Source organism: Oncorhynchus mykiss, chromosome 22 (assembly GCF_057628025.1).
Source record: "Oncorhynchus mykiss isolate SJ-2025 chromosome 22, ASM5762802v1, whole genome shotgun sequence".
In the NCBI taxonomy this organism is placed as follows: Eukaryota; Metazoa; Chordata; class Actinopteri; order Salmoniformes; family Salmonidae; genus Oncorhynchus; species Oncorhynchus mykiss.
The window spans coordinates 17,500,052-17,526,520 of record NC_143043.1 but is presented as its reverse complement, the minus strand read 5'-3'; the positions used below and the strand labels follow the sequence as shown (position 1 = coordinate 17,526,520).

Sequence of the window (26,469 nt, the reverse complement as noted above, 5' to 3'; positions counted from 1 at the left end):
CCCTTGGCCAAATAGATGTGTCATTGGGCTCAATGAGTCGTTTAGTGGTCTACTGTATAATATAATATATAGCAAGCTGTTAATATCTTTATTATTGATATAGCGGTAATGAGAAAGTGTGTTTTGGTGAAGCATTGCATGTAGATCAGTGTGGTCAAAGCCATATGCAGGATGTTTTGAAGCTATACTGACATGTTGCCTGTTATCTTTCCTTGATTAGCAAAGCTTCCCGAAAGAGGAGAACGTGTTGGCAGGGATACACATTTCCTTTGGTTCCAACATGCGTGTACATGAATGAAGCATTTCACTTGGAGCTCTAGAATTCAATGTAGGAGGTTGCTGAACGGTCTGGAGAGCCTGGCGGATCCTTTGGCTGACTGCAGGGACCATTGGTAAAGGAACCTATGGAAAGGTCTAGAGTGAACAACAGGAAGGATGGGAGTCAGGCATCAGTCAAAGTCCTGCACCCAATTCATGTAAGTTAAATGTGATGGGGAGTCCCATAGGGCGGTGCACAATTGGCCTAGCATCGTTAGGGTTTGGCCGGGGTTGGCCATCATTGCAAATAAGAATTTGTTCTTAACTGACTTGCCTAGTTAAATAACAGTCAAATGAAAATGAAATAAAAATGCAAAAGAGACACAATCAATTGATATGTCTCTTTAGAAAGTTTAGGTGCCAGTAATGTCAACCCTTACCAGTGATAACGCTAAACCAAACAAATGAATAAAGGAAATCATCTCTGTTTTTCTTGACTATAGTTTGCCTTGTCTCATTATAAATCAAATCCTATCAAATGTATGTATATAGCCCTTCTTACATCAGCTGAAATATCAAAGTGCTGTACAGAAACCCAGCCTAAAACCCCAAACAGCAAGCAATGCAGGTGTAGAAGTACGGTGGCTAGGAAAAACTCCCTAGAAAGGCCAAAACCTAGGAAGAAACCTAGAGAGGAAACAGGCTATGAGCGGTGGCCAGTCCTCTTCTGGCTGTGCCGTGTGGAGATTATAACAGAACATGGCCAAGATGTTCAAATGTTCATAAATGACCAGCATGGTCAAATAATAATAATCACAGTAGTTGTTGAGGGTGCAACAAGTCAGCACCTCAGGAGTAAATGTCAGTTGGCTTTTCATATCCGATCATTGAGAATATCTCTACCGCTCCTGCTGTCTCTAGAGAGTTGAAAACAGCAGGTCTGGGACAGGTAGCATGTCCGGTGAACAGGTCAGGGTTCCATAGCCGCAGGCAGAACAGTTGAAACTGGAGCAGCAGCACGGCCAGGTGGACTGGGGATAGCAAGGAGTCATCATGCCAGGTAGTCATGAGGTATGGTCCTAGGGCTCAGGTCCTCCGAGAGAGAGAAAGAAAGAAAGAGAATTAGAGAGAGCATACTTAAATTCACGCAGGACACCGGATAAGACAGGAGAAATACTCCAGATATAACAGACTGCCCCTAGCCCCCCGACACATAAACTACTGCAGCATAAATACTGCAGGCTGAGACAGGGAGGGTCAGGAGACACTGTGGCCCCATCCGATGATACCCCCAGACAGGGCCAAACATGCAGGATATAACCCCACCCACTTTGCCAAAGCACAGCCCCCACACCACTACAGGGATAAGCCGAGTATAGCCCACAAAGATCTCCGCCACAGCACAACCCAAGGGGAGGCACCAACCCAGACAGGAAGACCACGTCAGTGACTCAATCCACTCAAGTGACGCACCCCTCCTAGGGACGGCATGGAAGAGCACCAGTAAGCCAGTGACTCAGCCCCTGTAATAGGGTTAGAGGCAGAGAATCCCAGTGGAGAGAGGGGAACCGGGCAGGCAGAGACAGCAAGGGCGGTTCGTTGCTCCAGAGCCTTTCCGTTCACCTTCACACTCCTGGGCCAGACTACACTCAATCATATGACCTACTGAAGAGATGAGTCTTCTGTAAAGACTTAAAGGTTGAGAACGAGTCTGCTTCTCTCACATGGGTAGGCAGACCATTCCTTAAAAATGGAGCACTATAGGAGAAAGCCCTGCCTCCATCTGTTTGCTTAGAAATTCTAGGGATAATTAGGAGGCCTGCGTCTTGGAGGGGGGGTCAATGTAAATAGTCCGGGTGACTATTTGATGAATTGTTCAGCAGTCTTATGGCTTGAAGGTAGAAGCTGTTATGGAGCCTTTTGGTCCTAGACTTGGCACCCTGGTACCACTTGCCGTGCGGTAGCTGAGAGAACAGTCTATGATTTGGGTGACTAGAGTCTTTGACGATTTTTTGGGCAATCCTCTGACACCGCCTAATATATATAGGACCTGGATGGCAGGACGCTTGGCACCAGTGATATACTGGGGCGTACTCGCTACCCTCTGTATCGCCTTACGGTCAGATGCCGAGCAGTTGACATACCAGGTGGTGATGCAACCGGTCAGGATGCTCTTGACCAGTTGGATGCTCCCCAGAGGGGGACAAGGTGTTGTCGTGCCCTCTTCACGACTGTCTTGGTGTGTTTGGACCATGATATTTTGTTGGTGATGTGGACCCACTCCACTACAGTACCGTTGATGTTAATGGGGGCCTGTTCGGCCCACCTTTTCCTATAGTCCACAATCAGCTCCTTTGTCTTGCTGACATTGAGGGAGAGGTTGTTGTCCTGGCATCACACTGCCAGGTCTCTGACCTCCTCCCTATAGTCTGTCTCATCGTTGTCGGTCATCAGGCCTACCACTGTCAGCAAACTTAATGATTGTGTTGGAGTCACGCAGTCGTGGGTGAGGGGACTAAGCACGCAGATGTGTTGTTGCCTACCCTTACTACCTGGGGTCGGCCCATCAGGAAGTCCAGGATCCAGTTGCAGAGGGAGGTGTTTAGTCCCAGGGTCCTTATCTTAGTGATGAGCTTTATGGGCGCTATGGTGTTGAATGCTGAGGTGTAGTCAATGAACAGCATTCTCATGCCTTGAAAGCGGCAGCTCTAGCCTTTAGCTCGATGCAGATGTTGCCTGTAATCCATGGCTTCTGGTTGGTATGTATGTACGGTCACTGTGGGGACGACGTCGTCGATGCACTTATTGATGAAGCCGATGACTGAGGTCGTATACTCCTCAATGCCATTGAATGAATCCCGGAAGATTTTCCAGTCTGTGCTAGCAAAACAGTCTTGTAGCGTAGCATCCGTGTCATCTGACCGCTTACGTATTGAGCGATTCGCTGGTACTCCCATGTGCCTGTCCTTGTATTTACTGTTCCCAAGTAGATTCATTACCTGTCTCCTTTTCATCCATTTCCACCCCATTTCTACACCCACTCTCCACAGTCGTCCTTACCATCTCCCTCCGCCTTTATGTATGTCCCGACTTTAGTGATGTGCAGCCAGCTGCCAGACCTGTCTGTGGTGCTGAGGCCAGGGTGGCCTTCAGTGGCGCCATGTTGTGTTTGTGAGATTCAAGCTGAGTGCTTGCCTGTGATTGTGTCAGTGCTTCAATCCCTCTTGCGCCTCTCGCTGCCCCCCTGCTGCAGCTCCCCAGCTGGGTATGAAGATGTAGCTGCTTCCCTGCTCATCCCTCTCCTTGATTAGACCGCTGACAGTATCGTTCACGTATCCAGGAAGAGGAATTCTGCCTCTGTGACACTTTTTCTTCACTTCCACTGAGATTTAAACTGATATAGAAGAAGCTTCATTGGTACTTCTAACCAAGAGTTAGTTTCCCTGTGTTTAATTGTTCCGGGCTGTGATTGAGGGTATTTTAGTTCCCTTAAATTTTATTTCAACATCCTTTTTTAGAAATGTAAGTAGTTGTCGACACGTTGTTTTGTCTTTTGTTGTGTTGGTGTTCAGTCGACTGATGTTCATGTGTCCTCCTTGTCGAAGAATGTTGATGAGGAGATTGAGGCTGAGTACAACATCCTGAGGACTCTGTCCAACCACCCCAACGTGGTCAAGTTCTATAGCATGTTCTACAAGTCAGACGACCTCTGGATGGTTCTAGAAGTGAGATCGCCTGGGTTTTTCTGTCTCGCCCAGCTTTACAATCCAGTCAAATATTATATACTGTATCTACTGTACAACATGCAGGTAATCATTTAAGGGCTCATACAGTAGCACTTTATCATTTAAGGCAATATAACCCAGTGGTGTGAGCTTGTCAAACAAGACAGTGTCTGATTGTGCTCAGTATGGGTAGCTGCACTTTATCGCCTTTGTTACATTTCCACCAATATGATCAACACAGTCTTAGAGTAGACTACAGCCCATCTTTGTTGTTGTCTGTTTGAGCAGTAGAAAGATCACAAACAGTAGATTTACTTTAAAGAGCTGAGAGGAGGTCACCCTCCTACACTGGGGGAAAAATCTCAAGTTTAAAAGCTCTGGAAGGAGTTGTGACTCCAGTCTAATTGTATGTGTGGGAGGGATGGCTCTTGTAATTAATCATAATCTAGAGTGGTGATTATTGGAGGAACCACTGTTGTTTCTCTCTCACTCACACACACACACACACACACACACACAGCTGTGCAATGGGGGCTCAGTCACAGATCTCATCAAAGGCCTGCTCATGCGAAGCCAGCAGCTGCTGGAGCCCGTTATCACACACATTTTATACGGTGCCCTCTTGGTGAGATGGCCAACTGCAAAATGCCTACTGACAGCAGGGTGTGGCATCCCCACACAGTGGGCAGGGGATTGACTCAGGAGGTGACAGGGTGTGGGAGTAATACGCATGGTGGTAGACAGCTTTATTATTAACAAACAATTATTAATGGCATTACTGACGCTTATTAAGCCCCTCCTCACGCCTGCCAGGGTCTCCAGCATTTACACAACAGCCAGATTATCCGTTGTGACGTCAAAGGAAACAACATGCTTCTGACCCCCGAGGGAGGAGTCAAGCTTGTTGACTTTCTGTAATGGCTGTGTTTTCCTGTAGTGGGGGCACTTCACTTCTGTCTGGGCCTTCATTTAAAGGTCCAATGCAGCCTTTTTTTATATCTCAATATCAAATCATTTATGGGATTGTTTTAAATGAAAATGTTCAAAAATAAACTAAAATATCTTCTTAGTAAAGAACAATTTCTCAAGTAAGACTTTTGCTAGTAATGTCTGGAAGTGGTCAGCGTGGGAAGCGGTAAACTGAGAACTAGCAGAGAGGTTTGGAAATCTCTTTCTTATTGGTTTATTAACTCATTTAGTACCTGGTGATGTCATCAGGCAGGCTAAAACTCCATCCCACCAAAACAGGCTGAAATTTCTGGGGGTCTTTTCAAAACAACTCTTACTCTTAAAGCGCATTATCATAATTTTCACAATTTCACATTATTATTCCAACCTCATAGTGTGGAAATATACACTCACCAGCCAGTTTAACAGGTACACCCATCTGGTACCGTCGGACCCCCTTTTGCCTCCAGAACAGACTGAATTCTTTGGGGCATTCTATAAGGTGTCAGAAATTCCACAAGGATGTTGGTCCATGCTGACGCAATGGCATCACGAGATACTGGATCCAGTGTGCCTGGCACCGATGATAATACCACTCTCAAAGTCGCTTCACTTGTTTTGCCCATTCTAACATTTAATCGAATAGTAACTGAATGCCTCAATCCCTGTCTACCTGCTTTATATAGAAAAAGACACGGGACTTACTGTTTGTTAGGAGCGATCCATTTTCGTGAAACAGGGTGGTGTACATAAACTGGCCGGTGAGTGTATATAAAACACAGCACTATCACATTTTTGAACACATTGGGCCGTTAACAGATAACTCATCATTGATAGTTCACGGTTAATCCATTTTTTTTATTTGTCCACATAAAAGCCTGTGATATTATTGGTAAATACAAATGCTGTGATGCAGGACTCTTTCCATGTCTTTGTTACCGACCCTATGTAACATCTTTGTATTTCATGGACCATAGCTTAACCTAAGGCTATTATTGCCAATTTAAATTGCATTATTTGATCCTTTGCGTATAAAAAAGAAAGCTGCTCTGGCAAATGACTTTGAGTTGCCCCAGGCATGTTTATGTCCTCCGTGTGCTGAGAATGAAGTGGAATCCTGCTGATAAAAATCTGTCCCACTTAATTAGAAATGATTATGGTGGTATGGCAGGTTAACACACCAAGTGATATGCCATATCTCTATTGATTGATTCACACACTTTCCCTCTGTTTATGTAATTCACATTCATGTAATATCCACACAAATATAGAGTACCAGTCAAAAGTTTGGACACACCTACTCATTCAAAAGTTTTTCTTTATTTTTACTATTTTCAACATTGTAGAATAATAGTGAAGACATCAAAACTATTAAATAACAAATATGGAATCATGTAGCCACCCTTTGCCATGATGACAGCTTTGCACACTCTTGGCATTCTCTCAACCAGCTTCATGAGGAATGCTTTTCCAACAGTCTTGAAGGAGTTCCCACATATGCTGAGCATTTGTTGGCTGCTTTTCCCTCACTCTGCGGTCCAACTCATCCCAAACCATCTCAATTTGGTTGAGGTCGGGTGATTGTGGAGGCCATGTAATCTGATGAAATGTTTTGATGTCCCCACAAAGTCTCTGAAGCTGGAGTCTTTTATCTCCCTCTCTAACTTTAAGCATAAGCTGTCAGAGAAGCTTACCAATCACTGTACCTGTACACAGCCAATCTGTAAATAGCACACCTGACTACCTCATCCCCATATTATTACTTACCCTCTTGCTCTTCTGCACCCCAGTATCTCTACTTGCACATCATCATCTGCACATATATCACTCCAGTATTAATGTTAAGTTGTAATTATTTTCACCTCTATGGCCAATTTATTGTCTACCTCCCTACTCTTCTACATTTGCACACACTGTACATAAATAGGAAGAATCTTTATTTTATTTTGTGTTATTAACTGTGTATTTGTTTATGTGTAACTCTGTGTTTTTGTTTGTTTTTGTCGCACTGCTATGCTTTATCTTGGCCAGGTCGCAGTTGTAAATGAGAACTTGTTCTCAACTGGCCTACCTGATTAAATTAAGGTGAAATAAAATAAACTGTAGAGAGTGATAGACGAGTGTGTACTCACCTGATGAATGACTTTAACTGTAACCTTTTTAAATCAACATTACAATGTGTATTTTAAACACAGACCATTTTAAAATGACTTGATCTTCTTATGCATTGTTGTTTCATGTTACTTCAGCTTCAGAATCAATGAACGCCTTTTGGTGCCCATACGAAGTTACTACCTCACTATTGCTAATACACCTGCTTGTGTCATGTTTGTCCTGCCTGTGTCATCCCAGGTCATCGCCTGTGAGCAGCAGTATGACTCCACGTATGACGCCCACTGTGACGTGTGGTCACAGCCATAGAGCTGGCTGATGGAGACCCCCAATTGTCTGAGATGCACCCCATCAAAGCCCTCTTCAAGATCCCACGGTAAGGCACTAGAGGGCTCCATCTGCACACAGCTGGCTGGGACAGATCAGGCACACAGCTGGCTGGGACAGATCAGGCACACAGCTGGCTGGGACAGATCAGGCACACAGCTGCGTATACTTTCATAAAAAGCCTTTGATTTTTGTCTGGAGGAAAATGGCAAACTGAATTTAGAAGTGGATCATCGCAGAGCCCTTTCTCTGAAAATATTAAAATGCCAAATATGCCAAGAAATTATAAAGATTCTTAATGTTATTTTGTGTGCTCATGAAATGCAGGATAGACCTGGTAGAAATGCATTCAATTAGGAAAATAATTAGTGTGCTTCAATGCGTGTTTTCAAGCTAAAACGCTAGATTGTAAATTCAATTGAAAATTCCAGAATGATAAACTGAACAGAAACTTAATCAAGAGTAAATGGAACAATATTTGGCCCTACCCTTAAAACTGTTACTTAATCAGAAAAATCTCTTAACGTAAACACAATTTCTAATGAATAATTACTTGAAAGCTTTGATACTACAAGTGACTGACCTTTTTGCTATCGGCACAGTCGCACAATTATCTCCCACTTTGGTGAGGATGAGCCCTTTTGATTGCAATTTGCATTGGTGATTAGCTCCATTCACATTGAGATGAGGCTGTCACCAGCCATCCATCACAATGTTATCTCCACCCCACCAAACCTGATGAGAAACAAGCATGCGTCGTGTCGCAGGACTTCTGGTAGCCACAACAGCAGTTTATCACACCAAGCACAAGGGAACGTAAAACAGGTCACAACAATTAAAGGCGCAGAGAAAGCTCTCCTGGTCAAACGAACGCTCCCAAATCCCAGAGCCTGGAATAACACTCTGCCGGGTCTGGGATGGGGCATGCATTCAGTCATCTGAGTTGATAGGATGGAATCATTTCAGTGGGATGTACAAATGGTTAGCTCCTAAATTCTGTATAGTGCTGAAATGGTGATTGGCCTGTTTTTGGTAGAAAGGTGAAAACGGCAGACAACACCTTAAAGAGATGAAGCTATTGACACAGTCCCAGAGCAGGTTTTTGCATTTTGTGTTAAGGATGTTAATTTCCCTTAGATACCATTCACTACAGGTCATGATAAACAAAGGAAGGGCATGTACATTTCTCTCCTTTTTAACATTCATCCCTTTTTATTCACCTTTTTTCTGAAATAGTTTGACTTTCTGAGTGATTTGGAATACGAAGAGTTACACGTGTGCAGCGACCTACCTTTGTTGAGACTGGGGTTCCTTTTTCTAAATAAAAATAGATACTTGGCCCTGGCCCATAAATCTTTTGAATTGGGACCTTTGGCTGGGCAGCTCCAGGATAAATCAAAGTGTGAGCACACTGAACCATGAAATGATTCTGTTCAAATATATTTCTCCATCAATGCAGCATGGCGGTCACAATTATAAAGGGAGGTTGCCTGACATTGTCTGTCGTATGTGGATTCTATTCGAAACAGAAGACTTGTGTCACGGAATTGTGTATCGGCATGCTGCACTTTTATTCTGCACATTGATGAGCACAGAAATGATAATGATACACTATAAATGACCTTAATGATTGTAAAGAGGTAGATTTAATGATTTGGGGTGTTGTTTCCTACGAGTGTTTCACATGCTTCAGGAGCTCCTTAATTTGACTATCTCATAAGCCGTAATCAGAGCGGCTTCTCCTGATAAGCATTGTCCTAGGGAATAACAGGTTTCATAAAAATCTCACTTGCACTCAAACATGCTAGATTTTCTTATGACATTAGTTCGTATGTCCTTGCACACGTTCCTGTATTTCCATCTCACAGTCCAGTCAATGGGACAGTATATTAATCTACTGTGTAAATCCCAAGATTATTCCTAGGAGGAGGACATACCATTCCAAACATGGTCACCATTTGGTATAAGCATTAAGAAAAGCACATTGGATGTGTCTATGAAATATGGTAATAACTGCATATTCAGTGACACTGTCTAAATCTAATTGATGCATCTCTTTCTGGCTCCATCTATTTCCTGTGGTTTTGTGATGTCGCTGGCAGTATGTAATCCTTGGGTTGAGATCTGAGAGGGTTCTGGTTGTTTTGGCTGGCTGAGGTCTATGCCCCTCCGGTGTACTGCAGCATCTCCTCCACGTCGTACAGCAGATGGAGTTGCCTGAGGGTGTGGACTGTGCAGATAAAACAACAGCACCATTAATGTAGCCAGGCCTCTGGGGGCAGGGGAACTGGGGCTGAACACAGGCAGAACTACTGCAAGCCATGTGATAGAGCTGTGGATTGGCGGTGGGAACTTGCACAGATGGTATCCCTTTCACAGCGACCAGTGTGAAGTGCTGAAAGGAGTTCAGATCGCTGTCAGGGAAGCTGCTCTGCTCCTCCACTCCATTTATACCTGCTGCTTGGTCCTCCTGTCCACAGATAGCATCAGATACAAGGAATTGTATTGATTCCAGCACTATTGTAAATCAGTATTACAGATGTAGGATCTTAATTAGAGCCAGTTTGCTACAGAAGGAGCAAGAGGGAATGTGAATTATTATGTGGATTATAATTAATGGACATTTTTGTAGGGGTTGATACATTTTTCAAAAGGGAAATGACAAACTTCAGATGTCTGTTTAAACCTCAAATACACTATAAGTTTGACATTTGCAGGAAAGGTCTGATGCAACAGGGTGATCAAATTAAGATCCTACATCTGTAACAGTAAACTAAGGCGGGCCCAGGATTCATTCAGTTGCAGATAGACCTCCCAAGAGCCAAGCGCAGATCCTCCACTACGGAAACAGATTATATGCCCATTTTAAAATGGGCTGGATGTAATTTTGCCTGCTATATAGTATGTAATATATGTGGGGCCCGTGGTTATTATGAATGTGGGTAATGGAGCATATAAAAGGGTAAAGCTGTAAAACGGTTAACTGCAGAATTAATTATGGATACTTGAGACGATGCTCTCAGATATTCAATATGTGGGAAGGTTAATTGCTTGAGCCAATATTCTCCATGCTGTATTAGCCAAACCCTGACAAAAGTCCTGTGTAAAGTCATAGGGAGAAGGTTGTGAAGGTTAACGGTAATTGGCAAAGAAGTCCAAAGCTGTGTTGATCCACCCAGATCCCAGTGGATATTAGCAATATATATAACTGGGCTTTGTGTCTGTCGGAAGGGAGACGAGAACTGAGGAAGATGATGGGAGTAAATGATGGCTTGTCAGAGGCAACAAAGGCAAATTAAATCATAGGGCAAGTGAGCGGAATCCCAAGCAGTGTTCTGGTGAGAGGTAATACACCAACCAAAAGCCACAGGTGATGTAAAGGCTACAGAGCAGAACAGTCATGGGTGAAAGACATACAATACAATGTTTACTGTTTTCTTTTACCAATACTCTTCATCCATTTTCAGGGCTCAGATTGTGAAATTGACACCTGACTATCAGCCACACAGAAAGCAGGCTTTGGTTCAATGTGAACAGAATACTTGGCAGAATGTAAACAGTGATTCTTGTGTTGTGATCTTGACATTAAAGAATACATGCACTGATATTTACTAAATCCTGTGTGGCTTAGTCAGTAGAGCATGGCACTTGGAATGCCACGGTTTGTGGTTTTGATTCCCGCTGCTTGGGCCACCCATATGAAAGTGGTATGCATGCCTAACTATGGTGTACATACAGTGCCTTGCGAAAGTATTCGGCCCCCTTGAACTTTGCGACCTTTTGCCACATTTCAGGCTTCAAACATAAAGATATAAAACTGTATTTTTTTGTGAAGAATCAACAAGTGGGACACAATCATGAAGTAGAACGACATTTATTGGATATTTCAAACTTTTTAACAAATCAAAAACTGAAAAATTTGTGCAATATACGACTGATTGTTGTCCTATGGACAGAGTCTCCCACCTCAGCTGTAGATCTCTGCAGTTCATCCAGAGTGATCATGGGCCTCTTGGCTGCATCTCTGATCAGTCTTCTCCTTGTATGAGCTGAAAGTTTAGAGGGACGGCCAGGTCTTGGTAGATTTGCAGTGGTCTGATACTCCTTCCATTTCAATATTATCGCTTGCACAGTGCTCCTTGGGATGTTTAAAGCTTGGGAAATCTTTTTGTATCCAAATCCGGCTTTAAACTTCTTCACAACAGTATCTCGGACCTGCCTGGTGTGTTCCTTGTTCTTCATGATGCTCTCTGCGCTTTTAGCGGACCTCTGAGTCTATCACAGTGCAGGTGCATTTATACGGAGATTTGATTACACACAGGTGGATTGTATTTATCATCATTAGTCATTTAGGTCAACATTGGATCATTCAGAGATCCTCACTGAACTTCTGGAGAGAGTTTGCTGCACTGAAAGTAAAGGGGCTGAATAATTTTGCAAGCCCAATTTTTCAGTTTTTGATTTGTTAAAAAAGTTTGAAATATCCAATAAATGTCGTTCCACTTCATGATTGTGTCCCACTTGTTGTTGATTCTTCACAAAAAAAGACAGTTTTATATCTTTATGTTTGAAGCCTGAAATGTGGCAAAAGGTCGCAAAGTTCAAGGGGGCCGAATACTTTCGCAAGGCACTGTATATGCATTCAGCCCATGTAACATTTTGGTGATTTGAATGAGAGGCTGGGATTAGGGTTGAGGTTAAGATGTATTCTTGCTCTTCTACAAACAGTGAGACTTTTTGATTGAGAAGTTAGTTTCAATGTTAACTCACAGCTTCTGGCACAGACGTTTCACATGTTGGGCATTTTGGAATTTGCTGATCTTGTACTGTACTCGTCCCATGTTTGTATCTCTCTTCTGTAGGTCTTTTTAAACACATAGCATCAGGAATAGTTTTTCAAAGGAGGCTGAAAAGATTTGTCATGGGCCCTTAGATCTTCAAAAAGTTCTACAGCTGCACCATCGAGAGCATCTTGACTGGCTGCATCACCGCTTGGTATGGCAAACGCTCCGCCCTCGACCGCAAAGCACTACAGAGGGTGGTGCAGAAATCCCAGTACATCACTGGGGCTGAGCTCCCAGCCATCTAGGACCTCTATATAGGTGGTGTCAGAGAAAGGCTTGTAAAATTGCCAAAGACTCCAGTCACCCAAGCCATAAATTGTTCACTCTGCTACCGTCCGGCAAACAGTACAGGAGCATCGGCTCTCGGTCCAACAGGCTCTAAGACAGCTTCTACCCCCAAGCCATAAATAGTAAATGAATAGTTACCTGGACTATCTGCACTGACCCTACTATGCACACTCACTAGACAATATACACTGAGTGTACAAAACATTAGGAACACCTACTCTTTCCATGACGTAGACTGACCAGGTGAATCCAGGTGAAAGCTATGATCTCTTATTGATGTCACCTGTTAAATCCACTTCATTCAGTGTAGATGAAGGGGAGTCAGGTTAAAGAAGGATTGTTAAGCCTTGAGACAATTGAGACATGGATTGTGTATGTGTGCCATTCAAAGAGTGAAAGGTCATGACAGAATATTTATATGTCTTTGAACAGGGTATGGTAGTAGATGCCAGGCGCACAGGTTTGAGTGTGTCAAGAACTGCAACGCTGCTGGGTTTTTCACGCTCAACAGTTTCCCGTGTGTACCAAAGGACATCCAGCCAATTTGACACAACTGTGGGAAGCAATGGAGTCAACATGGGCCAGCATCCCGTTCTTAACTGACTTGCCTAGTTAAATAAAGTGAAAAAAGTGGATTTAACATCAATGAAAGAGTAGGTGTTCCTAATGTTTTGTACACTCAATGTACATACTGTACACACCCAAACGCACACACATACACACACACTTTTACACTCATAATTTGCAGCTGCTACTCTGTTCTTTATGTTACTCGTATTATTATTCCTCCTGATGCCAAGTCATTTTACCCTGCCTTCATGTCCATGCAGTGCCTCCGGAAAGTATTCAGACCACTTGACTTTTTCTACATTTTGTTATGTTACGGCCTTATTCTAAAATTGATTAAATAAATAGAAATCCTCAGCAATCTACACACAATTCCCCATAATAACAAAGTGAAAACAGGTTTCTAGACATTTTAGCAAATGTATAAAAAGAAAATAACTGAAATACCTTATTTGCATAAGTATTCAGACCCTTTGCTATGAGACTCGAAATTGAGCTCAGGTGAATCCTGTCTCCATTGATCATCCTTGACATGTTTCTACAACTTGATTGGAGTCCACCTGTGGTAAATTCAATTGATTGGACATGATTTGGAAAGGCACACACCTGTCTATATAAGGTCCCACAGTTGACAGTGCATGTCAGAGCAAAAACCAAGCCTTCCATAGAACTCCGAGACAGGATTGTGTCGAGGCACTGATCTGAGGAAGGGTACCAAAAAATGTCTGCAGCATTGAAGGTCCCCAAGAACACAGTGGCCTCCATCATTCTTAAATGGAAGAGGTTTGAAACCACCAAGACTCTTCCTAGAGGACAACCATCTCGGCAGCACTCCACCAATCAGGATTTTATGCTAGAGTGGCCAGACGGCAGACACTCCTCAGTAAAAGGCACATGACAGCCCGCTTGGAGTTTGCCAAAAGGCACATAAAGACTCCAAGACCATGAGTAACAAGATTCTCTGGTCTGATGAAACCAAGATTGAACTATTTGGCCTGAATGCCAAACGCCACATCTGGAGGAAACCTGGCACCATCCCTACGGTGAAGCATCATGCTATGAGGATGTTTTTCAGCGGCAGGGACTGGGAGACTAGTCAAGATTGAGGCAAAGATGAAGGGAGCAAAGTACAGAGAGATCCATGATGACAATCTGCTCCAGAGTGCTCAGGACCTCAGACTGGGGCGAAGGTTCACCTTCCAACAGGACAATGACCCTAAGCACATAGCCAAGATAATGCAGGAGTGGCTTCGGGACAAGTCTCTGAATGTCCTTGAGTGGCCCAGCCAGAGCCCGGACTTGAACCCGATTGAACATCTCTGGAGAGTCCTGACAATAGCTGTGCAGCAACACTCCCCATCCAACCTGACAGAGCTTGAGAGGATTTGCAGAGAATGGGAGATGCTCCCCAAATACAGGTGTACCAAGCTTGTAGCATCATACCCAAGAAGACTCGATGCTGTAATCAATTACCAAAGGTGCTTCAACAAAGTACTGCGTAAAGTGTCTGAATACTTATGTGAATGTAACATTTCAGTTTTTTTATATACATTAGCAAAAATGTATAAAAACCTGTTTTTGCTTTGTCATTATGGGGTATTGTGTGTAGATTGATGAGGGGAAAAAACAATTTAATCAATTTTAGAGTAAGGCTGTAACGTAACCATACATGGAGAAACTACTTGTTCTCCTTCATCATATAGCTTTTAAGACCTAATGCACATCTGCTATTTTGGCAGTTTCAACCTATGAGGAGAAGGATATTGGTTGTGTGACAGTCAAATCATGAGCAGAACAGTCAGTGTTTAGAACGTTATGCATCTATCTTTCTATAATGCAGTTATTCTATGCAGGCACACACTGTGATACTCCCTCCCAGTCCATCCTACAATACCCTGTGTTGGTGGCGAGCCTGAAGACAGCAGAGAAAAATGTTGCAGCACTTCTCCTTGTTCACTCATGTGTGCTCAACAGAACTGTTGGCTCTCTCAGATGATAGATGAGCTGGAGTTTGAGCAGGTGGCTCACAGACGAAGTCTTTATTATGTTTTCCCATACTGCTGCACTTTGCCCCTTTTCAAGGCCATCAGGCTCGCTTTGTTTTCATGCTGTTGCCCCTCGAAGTTCAAAGGCTACCAGTGTCTTTACTTTTCCACAGTTTAATGATGAACTGTGTATTCCTATATTCTATAGCTCTATCTACTGTATGACTTTGGCTGTCAGGATTCATGTACATTTTCCAACCGTTTTTTTTTTTTCATGTCTATTAGGAAAATGGGAAGAATTATGAGCTCTGCATACAAAGTATCATACCCCTATGTTCCTCTATTCTTTTTTGTCTTTCTTCTGAGCTTAGTGGCAGACTTAATGCTTTAAAAGTGGTGCTGACAACCACTGATTTTTGCCTCAATCCACTGTGACACACATTTGACAGGAGGAGTGCCCAGGCCTAGATTTAAATAAGCCAATTGTGTTTACAATATGAGTCGGTGCTCCCACAAATACTGGAAGAAAAAAAGATGCCTGAATTTGCTAAGCACAATGAGGGTACTTGACAGTGTTATCACCAATGTGCTGGTGTATTGACTTTGTAATATATAAGCAGTGCAGCAGTACAACATCAAGGCAAGAGCATAGCTGCAGGCTCATATTATAGTTTGTACTGAAGCAGTCAGTTAGTAGGCTTTGATCTGCACTTCAGAAAGGACTGTCTGTCTGAATCTCTATCACAGACCCGAGCGACTTAGTGCGGGAAAGAATGACACATTTTCTCTGAAAAATAAAGATGTTTAATAGGCTCTCGTTTATGTGTAGCCTATAGCTTTGTTCTTGATGATGTTTTCTTGTCAAAGAAATTAGAACCATTTGTTCTTGGTTGTTTTTTCATGGCTTAAATGTACATAGCTTTTCTTCAGAGTCGCTGTCTCCATTTAATAAATTAGTCAATGATACATTGAAGATTAAGCTTGATAGCTTAAAGGGAACCAAAACCTGCGGACTCTCCTTCACTGCAGACGACGTGAGGAAAACATTTAAACGTGTTAACCCTTCGCAAGGATGCAGGCCCAGACGGCATCCACAGCCGCGTCCTCAGAGCATGCGCAGACCAGCTGGCTGGTGTGTTTACAGACATATTCAACCAATCCTTATCCCAGTCTGCTGTTCCCACATGCTTCAAGAGGGCCACCATTGTCCCTGTTCCCAAGAAAGCTAAGGTAACTGAGCTAAACGACTACCGCCCCGTAGCACTCACTTCCGTCATCATGACGTGCTTTGAGAGACTAGTCAAGGACCATATCACCTCCACCCTACCTGACACCCTAGACCCACTCGAATTTGCTTACCGCCCAAATAGGTCCACAGACGATGCAATCTCAACCACACTGCACACTGCCCTAACCCATCTGGACAAGAATGAGAGAATGCTGTTCATCGACTACAGCTCAGCATTTAACACCATAGTACCCTCCAAACTCGTCATCAAGCTCGAGGCCCTGGGTCTCGATCCTGCCCTGTGCAACTGGGTACTGGACTTCCTGACGGGCCGCCCCCAGGTGGTGAGGGTAGGTAACAACATCTCCACCCCGCTGATCCTCAACACTGGGGCCCCACAAGGGTGCGTTCTGAGCCCTCTCCTGTACTCCCTGTTCACCCATGACTGCGTGGCCATGCACGCCTCCAACTCAATCATCAAGTTTGCGGACGACACTACAGTGGTAGGCTTGATTACCAACAACGACGAGATGGCCTACAGGGAGGAGGTGAGGGCCCTCGGAGTGTGGTGTCAGGAAAATAACCTCTCACTCAATGTCAACAAAACAAAGGAGATGATTGTGGACTTCAGGAAACAGCAGAGGGAGCACCCCCCTATCCACATCGATGGGACAGTAGTGGAGAGGGTAGTAAGCTTTAAGTTCCTCGGCATACACATCACGGACAAACTGAATTGGTCCACCCACACAGACAGCGTCGTGAAGAAGGCGCAGCAGCGCCTCTTCAATCTCAGGAGGCTGAAGAAATCCAGCTTGTCACCAAAAGCACTCTCAAACTTCTACAGAGAGCATCCTGTCGGGCTGTATCACCGCCTGGTACGGCAACTGCTCCGCCCAGAACCGTAAGGCTCTCCAGAGGGTAGTAAGGTCTGCACAACGCATCACCGGGGGCAAACTACCTGCCCTCCAGGACACCTACACCACCCGATGTCACAGGAAGGCCATAAAGATCATCAAGGACAACAACCACCCGAGCCACTGCCTGTTCACCCCGCTATCATCCAGAAGGCGAGGTCAGTACAGGTGCATCAAAGCTGGGACCGAGAGACTGAAAAACAGCTTCTATCTAAGGGCATCAGACTGTTAAATAGCCACCACTAACATTGAGTGGCTGCTGCCAACAGACTGACTCAACTCCAACCACTTTAATAATTGGAATTGATGGAAATTGATGGAAAATATATCACTAGCCACTTTAAACAATGCTACTTAATATGATGTTTACATACCCTACATTACTCATCTCATCTCATATGTATTTGTATATACTGTACCCTATATCATCTACTGCATCTTTATGTAATGCATGTATCACTAGCCACTTTAAACTATGCCACTTTGTTTACATACCCTACATTACTCATATCATATGTATATACTGTACTCGATACCATCTACTGCATCTTGCCTATGCCGTTCTGTACCATCACTCATTCATATATCTTTATGTACATATTCTTTATCCCTTTACACTTGGGTGTATAAGGTAGTAGTTTTGGAATTGTTAGGTTAGATTACTCATTGGTTATTACCGCATTGTCGGAACTAGACGCACAAGCATTTCGCTACACTCGCATTAACACCTGTGACAAATAAATTTGATTTGATAATCCACCCCCCAAAAATACAAATCATGAAACTCCTGTCAATTTGGTGAAAGCCTATGTTCTATCGGTGGGTAAAATAAAACATTTCCCCACGACTTAACTTCTAAGTGGTCCTTCTGTGAAATCAGGAAATCGTGTAAGAACTCGTTATAGCTACATGGTGCTCGTCACACGAGATGGGGGATAAAACATCATCACATTTCATAATTTTTCAAAAATCAGTTACCTGCACACCAAATCAGCCAATAGATGGTATGGGCATACCTGTCTAGAACACATTCATCTATTTCTTTCATCATGACAAAGTATACATTTCACTTAGATGTGCTCATTCTAAACAGTGTACCAAACGCTCCCTGCAAGTCGAAAGGGCAAATGTTGCCATAGCAACGTACTCTGCACACGCCCTGGACAGGGCCGATCTGCAAGTTGGAAGTCAGTGAGATATACCCCTAAATGGATTGTGCAGTTTGTTTAGGCGATTGTACAGCTAGCTAGCTACTTCACATAATGACATTGACGTTGGTAGTATTGTGTGTAGCTACGTTTGCTAGCTAGCTAGCCAGCCAGCCCAGAGAGAGCATTGCATTGTGGGTCGACTTGAGCTGCAACAACGATTTTCACATGTTGCTACCAACCAACGACAAAATGTAACGTTTGTTCACCGGAAAATATTATTTTCACATGTTAGTGTTATTTAACACTATTAATCATAGGAATTAGTGGTTTGGGGTGGACTATCCTTTTAAGTGTATAAATGCACCCTATCCAATATTACATTATCACTCATGAGCGAAATCATATTGTTGATTATAATATGCGTGTAAACATAACTGATCACTATCTTCCCAATTACATGATTTCTTTAATGTCTTTGGTGAGCATGCTGTGTATAGTGTAGACATGATAATGCCCAGTATTTGAGCCTTCTTTACTGCCCTGGCTTCTTTTCTGATACATGTATCAACCACTGAACTAATCTTGAGGTACTCGTTATAGATGGTCTCTTTAAATGCTGCTGACAGAGGTATTACCGGGTCCCATAATTTTGGCTCCCGCTGGCAGATGCTTCCTACCAGACAGTTAAGGAGCTGTTATCATTTGTCACTTTTCTCTTGCTGCCTGGCGTGGCCCTGGCCTGCTCTCCACCGGCCTGTACTCCAAATTGTGTAACTCTCAGGTCCTATGACTATAATCAGCACTCAAGATTATACTCAACCATGCTGCTGCTCCAGTCTCATGAGAATGATCGTGTTTATGCCAATGACAACAACATCAATAACTTAAAAATTTCTAGTTCAATATTTACAAAAATATCTTCATATCCAGGAATGATGATTTTTGTGTTGTGTGCGTTTGTTTCAGAAACCCTTCCCCTACATTACGCAATCGAGAGGAGTGGCGCAGAAGCTTCAGTCACTTCATTGCCTGGTGAGTATCCTTCATAGCCGAGTGCTTCCTGCTAAATAGTGTTCCTCTATTCTTACACAGTAATGAGGATGCTGGGCCCGATAGTGGGCAAATATTCCAGTTGGAGAATATACCTACTACTGGCAGCTTTTATTTAGATCACTTTTTTTATTTTATTGTGCATGTTTATTTGTCTTTATTTACTCCTTGAAGCAACCAACTGGCCCCAATGCAGCTAGTTAATGGTGATAAGAACAACATATATGATTTGTTACTTTCTAACCAACTGGCCCCAATGCAGCTAGTTAATGGAGATGACAACAACATATATGAATTGTTACTTTCTAACCAACTGGCCCCAATGCAGTTAGTTAATGGTGATAAGAACAAAATATATGAATTGTTACTTTCAAACCAACTGGCCCCAATGCAGTTAGTTAATGGCGATGACAACAAAATATATGAATGTGTTACTTTCTAACCAACACAAGCCTATTACAATGCAAAAATAGAGTACACATGTACATCTGACTTTTAAAAATGTAATTGGTTTCAATGGCGAGACTTCAATCTTTTCCCATTTGACCAAAGGAGCAGAATGCACTGGTTACACATTTGGTTCTGGGCATCCTTTGATCACTGGAAATGGAAGGACTTGAAATTGATATTTTTTAAGCTAGATTGTATCAACCCTTTTATCTTCCTCATATTTCATCACTTTTCATTTCCATAAATCTGTCGCAGAGGAAAAAACGAATTCTACTGAATTATCAGTTTTATCTTTAGGACGAGATAAGTAATCAGTCCCTCCAGTGTGGAAAACAAATGATGTCAACATTGGCCCATAATAGTCTCGCTGAATAAACAACCTCAATATCTAGCATGCAGTGCAAATTGGAGCAGCGAGCGAGGCGTAAATGAGAGAGAAAATTCAATTTCTTCAGGGGTTACTTATGGGTGGGGATTTTTGTCTTCCTTCTGTGTTGTTATTGGTGGAAAAGATTGAAAGGCAGTGGTTATTCATTCATTATTAATAATGAAAACATCAAACAGTACAGCTGTGAACCCATAACCATTAGTGGTAACAGACTCATTTATTTGTGTTAGTCATGCATTCCTCAGAGCACCAGGTCTGTCAGAGTTGGATTAGAAGCTGTAGCTGAGTCCAATCTATAGTTGGTGCTACACTACTGCCTTAAAATGCTGGTAAACCTTTGCTTGAACCCATCTATCTAAAGGCCTATCATACAGACATTTTGTTTCATAATGCATATTGAACACTGTTTTAATGATGTTATTACCAAGCACCTTTTGTGTGCCTCGTTATTTATTCATTTGGTGTAGCTGGAGAGCTGAAAGAGACGGTTCAAGGCCCACGTGAACAGGAACAAATGGATGGTGCTGTTGTGTTATTGGAACCCTATAGCAGTGGGTTTCTATGCCATTTGTGTCATTTATTGGGAATGCTGGCATCTTTTATTGATTCTCTTAAAAAGCTCAATTATTCTCTCTCCTTCCGAGAGAACACAACTCATGCAACTATTACTTGATTCTTACAATACAATGTTTATAAAACATCTTACTGTAATGTGTTTTTGTTTTGAAACACACACATTTTTATTTCACTTTACATATTCAGATGCAATGCATTTTATTGGGTGTTTTTTTTTTCAATCGTGCTCTCTCTCAGTAGCATGAGGTAATGGATTCTGTGATATCAGATCAGAAATAATCTCCTCAAACAAAGCCCACCAGGCTACAATGTGTGGAGGGTGGACAATGTTATCAGGCCTGGCACAATGTTTGTGAGGACTCTCCTGCTCTCAGCAGGACCAAATCAAATTTGATGTGCCACATACGTGGTAAACAACAGGTGTAGACTTAACAGTGAAATGCTTACTTACGGGGTCCTTCCCAACAATGCAGAGAGAAAGAAAATAGAGAAATAATAGAAAGGTAATAATAAATACATAATGAGTAACGATAACTTGGCTATATACACCAGGGTGTGTGTGTGTCTACTATCGCTGTTTTGGGAAATAAATGCAGTGTCTGTCCCCATGCAGCCAAAGGAGCCGTCTTTTGAAACAAAGTGACCTGATGTTTAGCATCCCGGCTGAGCATCTCGGCTAACGGCTGCAACCTCTGCTTAATGTCCTGACACTAATGAATTCGAGGAATGAATTTCCAGAGCAGACTGATTGATAGAAAACTGATAGAAAGAGGAAGAAAGCAGAAGCAGAGTTGCAGCCCAGATTAGGTAGCAGGAGTCAGATTTGGTATTGTTCTCTTATCTCTTTGCTGTCTGCCTGCAGAGTTGTGTCGCAGTACTATAAAATATATTCAGGCATTTTAAGTGTTTAGCTGAATTAAAGAATGATGGATGTTTTGAAGGGAAGGGATTTATACAGTATGATGGCTATAGGTAAACATCTTTTCAAAAGAAAGTACTTGGCAGCAGGATTAAATACCCTCGCCATTTGAAACGGTATCACACCATGTCCATGGACTTTTTACCAGTGTAAAAAAAATATATATAATTTGAACAACATTATATTGCCTCTGGATTGAAAATATTTATATCGTACATCATAGATGTGAAGGCAGTAGTATAGTGATATACATGACCACCATGACAAAGAGTGGGCTCTAATTAAACACGGCACATAGCAGATAGAGGTCATCCATGGCTGTGCCAAAAACAGAGCTGTTTGCACTGGGGGGCCATGGTGATGACCAGACCATGCTCACAGAGGGGACAGTGTTCATACACAGAAGCACTGAAGCACCCTACTGAGAACAGCCTCGTCAGATAATCCAGAGAAATCAGCTCTGTAAGATGTTCAGGTCACCTTACTCTTTGTTTATTTAGTTTTTCTACATGTGTTGACGTCGCCTCAAATGTAAAGATCCACCAGGTGAATTAGTTATCAGAGGTTTTGTTTTAAACCAAGGAAAAGGTTGCACCAGGGTTGGTTTTCGATCTCCTTTATGATGTATTGTGATGTTGTAATTGCATTCTGTCGCTACACAGGTGTCGGTTAAAATATTTTGAGACTCGTCCGTCTGTGACCCGCCTTCTGAAACACCCATTCATTAAACAGGCCCATGGCAAAGGCTCTCAGTCAACAGCTGTCCACACTCATCTGCGAGCATCAAGACCTGGGCTCCAAACTTAAGACCAAGTAAGTGTATTGTCACCTCAAAGAAATCCTAACATTTTCAGCTGAAAAATTCCCGAGGCGACTAGGTGAAAAATCTGCCGATGTGTCCTTGAGCAAGGCACTTAAACCTAATTTCTTCTGTAAATTGCTCTGGATTAGAGCATCTGCTAAATGAAAAAATAAAATAATCTAAAAGAATCCCCACTGCAGAACTCATTCATAAATTGATGAGCTGATATGTGTATTCTCACCAGCGGGTGGCAGAGTTTTATTTCCTTTCACTGTCCCTTCAAACCAGTGTAACAGATATGACGTGTAGTCAAAGTAGTGAGAAGTAGGTGATTAAAGAGAAGCTAGGGGAGTGAAACTAATTTGATAGGAGTGATTGTGCTGACTCAAAGTTAGATTAATAAAAGCGGTTTTCTCCCAATGGATCGTTTTTAACAGTGTGACGACGACAAACATTTAGTACAGAGCACTCCTCCACCCATATGATTAAACCAATTATCCATGGAATAAAACACTCAGTCTCATATTGATTTACTTGTAGAAAATACTAACTGTTCAACCTTGCATTATCACTGAATTTAGAATTATGCAATGATTTATATCGGGCCTACGGTGAGCTTTTATTCAAGAACAGTTGATTGTGATTGGGAAATGATTCTGTTGACTGCTTATCAAGTTTATTTTAGGACACAGACTGACTGGGGTTCGTAGACTAGAACTAATCACACGTGTGCCAATTCTATAAGTCTGACTTACATCCAACCACCACATACTGTAGAGTAGAGTATCTTACTGCTGGTGCTGTTATTAAACACATTCGTTTTTTGCAATTCTACACATGTTTGGGCCCATGCCATGGCATTTTTAGTATTTTAGATTGTCCCAGACTGTCTATTTTTTATTTTGCTGATTGTTAGATCTCAAAGATTATGTTATTCAAAAATATATTCCTCCATTATATTTTCTGCATACTTTATATCTGGTTTCAGCCGTTTAAGTTCACACTGAAACATTTTACAATCCTGAACAACAACAAAAAATATATATGCTTTTATATATTTTTGGTTAACATTTTGCAGTGGTGGCCACTAAATGCATATAGGGGAAACACTGCACTTTGTGAATGAGATCTTGCCCATTTCATCGTTCATATTAGGTTTAGTATCTGAACTTGACTGGAATTTCTGCGTGCAATATTTTAGTGGTGATAACAGTTTTATTTTAGAGCTTGTTGTTTTTGTCAAAAGTGCTGATTAACCTAGCGAATCTCGATTACATGTCTATTTGCACGCACACACACACACACACACACACACACACACACACACACACACACACACATCCCTCCAATTATCCCAATGCGCCAGCTGCCTCTGTGCTGACCTCTTGCCAGCAGTCCCCATTGTAGAGTGAAAGGTCAAACAGAGATAAAGTGCAATCACAGCCTGTAATAATGGTGGAGTTCTCCCTGGGGAACACCCTTATGGGCCACCAACTACCCATCATAATGAATGGGTTTTATATCCAGACTATCCAGACAGATTATTAGTCATTTAGCTGTACTCTTTAGTCACTATAATGCTTTCTTCACCAATATTTTGTCCTTTTCTCCAACAGACATAAAATAATCAATACTCCTAAAACAATCATAATAGAGAGCAGTCCTGATGATGATCTGGTGAACCTGGAGGTTTTAGATGAGGTAAGATTGGATACTGTATGTTGACTTCATTGTTGTTGGACTAGAGGACGGTATATGTACACTACCGTTCAAAAGTTTGGGGTCACTTAGAAATGTCCTTGTTTTCCATGAAAACATACATGAAAAATACATACATTATAAATATTGATTTTTAATTTAAATAATAATTGTGTCCTTCAAACGTTGCTTTTTTTCAAAGAATCCTTGCAGCAATTAAAGCCTTGCAGACCTATTGGCATTCTAGTTGTCAATTTGTTGAGGTAATCTGAAGAGATTTCACCCCATGCTTCCTGAAGCACCTCCCACAAATTGGATTGGCTCGATGGGCACTTCTTACGTACCATACGGTCAAGCTGCTCCCACAACAGCTCAATAGGTTTGAGATCGGGTGACTGTGCTGGTCACTCCATTATAGACAGAATACCAGCTGACTGCTTCTTCCCTAAATAGTTCTTACATAGTTTGGAGCTGTGCTTTGGGTTATTGTCCTGTTGTAGGAGGAAATTGGCTCCAATTAAGCGCCGTCCACATGGTATGGCATGGTGTTGCAAAATGGAGTGATAGCCTTCCTTCTTCAAGATCCCTTTTACCCTGTACAAATGTCTCACTTTACCATCAACAAAGCACCCCCAGACCATCACATTGCCTCCACTATGCTTGGCAGATGGCGTCAAGCACTCCTCCGGCATCTTTTCATGTTTTCTGCTTCTCACGAATATTCTTCTTTGTGATCCGAACACCTCAAACGTAGATTCTTCTGTACAAAACACTTTTTTCCCAATCTTCCTCTGTCCAGTGTCTGTGTTCTTTTGCCCATCTTAATCTTTTATTTTTATTGGCCAGTCTGAGATATGTCTTTTTCTTTGCAACAATGCCTAGAAGGCCAGCATCCCGGAGTCGCCTCTTCACTGTTGACGTTGAGACTGGTGTTTTGCGGGTACTATTTAATGAAGCTGCCAGTTGAGGACTTGTGAGGCGTCTGTTTCTCAAACTAGACACTCTAATGTACTTGTCCTCTTGCTCAGTTGTGCACTGGGGCCTTCTGCTCCTCTTTCTATTCTGGTTAGAGACAGTTTGCTCTGTTCTGTAAAGTAAGTAGTACACAGCGCTGTACGAGATCTCCAGTTTCTTGGAAATTTCTCGCATGGAATAGCCTTCATTTCTCAGAACACGAATAGACTGATGAGTTTTAGAAGAAATTCTCAGACCGACTCTTTTCTCTGTATTTATCAATGATGTTGCTCTTGCTGCTGGTGATTCTCTGATCCACCTCTACGGAGACGACACCAATCTGTATACTTCTGGCCCTTCTTTGGACATTGTGTTAACAAACCGCCAGACGATTCAATGATATACAACACTCCTTCTGTGGCCTCCAACTGCTCTTAAATAGTAAAACTAAATGCATGATTTTCAACCGATCGCTGCTCGCACCCGCCCGCCCGACTAGCATCACTACTCTGGACGGTTCTGACTTAGAATATGTGGACAACTACAAATACCTAGGTGTCTGGTTAGACTGTAAACTCTCCTTCCAGACTCACATTAAGCATCTCCAATCCAAAATTAAATCTAGAATCGGCTTCCTATTTCGCAACAAAGCCTCCTTCGCTCATGCTGCTAAACATACCCTCGTAAAACTGACTATCCTACCGATCCTTGACTTCGGCGATGTCATTTACAAAATAACCTCCAACACTCTACTCAGCAAACTGGATGCAGTCTATCACAGTGCCATCTGTTTTGTCACCAAAGCCCCATATACTACTCACCACTGCGACCTGTGTGCACTCGTTGGCTGGCCCTCGCTACATATTCCGCGCCAAACCCACTGGCTCTAGGTCATCTATAAGTCCTTGCTACGTAAAGCCCTGACATATCTCAGCTCACTGGTCACCATAGCAATACCGACCCGTAGCACGTGCTCCAGCAGGTATATTTCACTGGTCATCCCCAAAGCCAACTCCTCCTTTGGCCGCCTTTCCTTCCAGTTCTCTGCTGCCAGTGACTGGAATTAATTGCAAAAATCACTTAAGCTGGAGACTTATATCTCCCTCACTAACTTTAAGTATCAGCTGTCAGAACAGCTTACTGATCACTGCACCTGTACACAGCCCATCTGTAAATAGCCCACCCAACTACCTCATCCCCATATTGTTATTTATTTTTGCTCTTTTGCACCCTAGTATCTCTACTCGCACATCATCATCTGCACATCTATCACTCCAGTGTCAAT

The 26,469-nt window shown here is 42.5% G+C and overlaps 1 pseudogene across 1 annotated transcript in view; it reads left to right on the top strand.

The window, feature by feature from the left end:
• LOC110502051 (myosin-IIIb-like) overlaps nucleotides 1–26,469 on the top strand; it is a 93,805-nt pseudogene that overhangs the window by 4,964 nt on the left and 62,372 nt on the right. Inside the window, exons 2-9 of the transcript XR_016490723.1 lie at nucleotides 384–476; nucleotides 3,831–3,983; nucleotides 4,504–4,608; nucleotides 4,797–4,897; nucleotides 7,187–7,419; nucleotides 19,314–19,379; nucleotides 22,393–22,543; nucleotides 24,149–24,233. The product of XR_016490723.1 is annotated as a myosin-IIIb-like (transcript). The remainder of the gene's footprint in view (nucleotides 1–383; nucleotides 477–3,830; nucleotides 3,984–4,503; nucleotides 4,609–4,796; nucleotides 4,898–7,186; nucleotides 7,420–19,313; nucleotides 19,380–22,392; nucleotides 22,544–24,148; nucleotides 24,234–26,469) is intronic.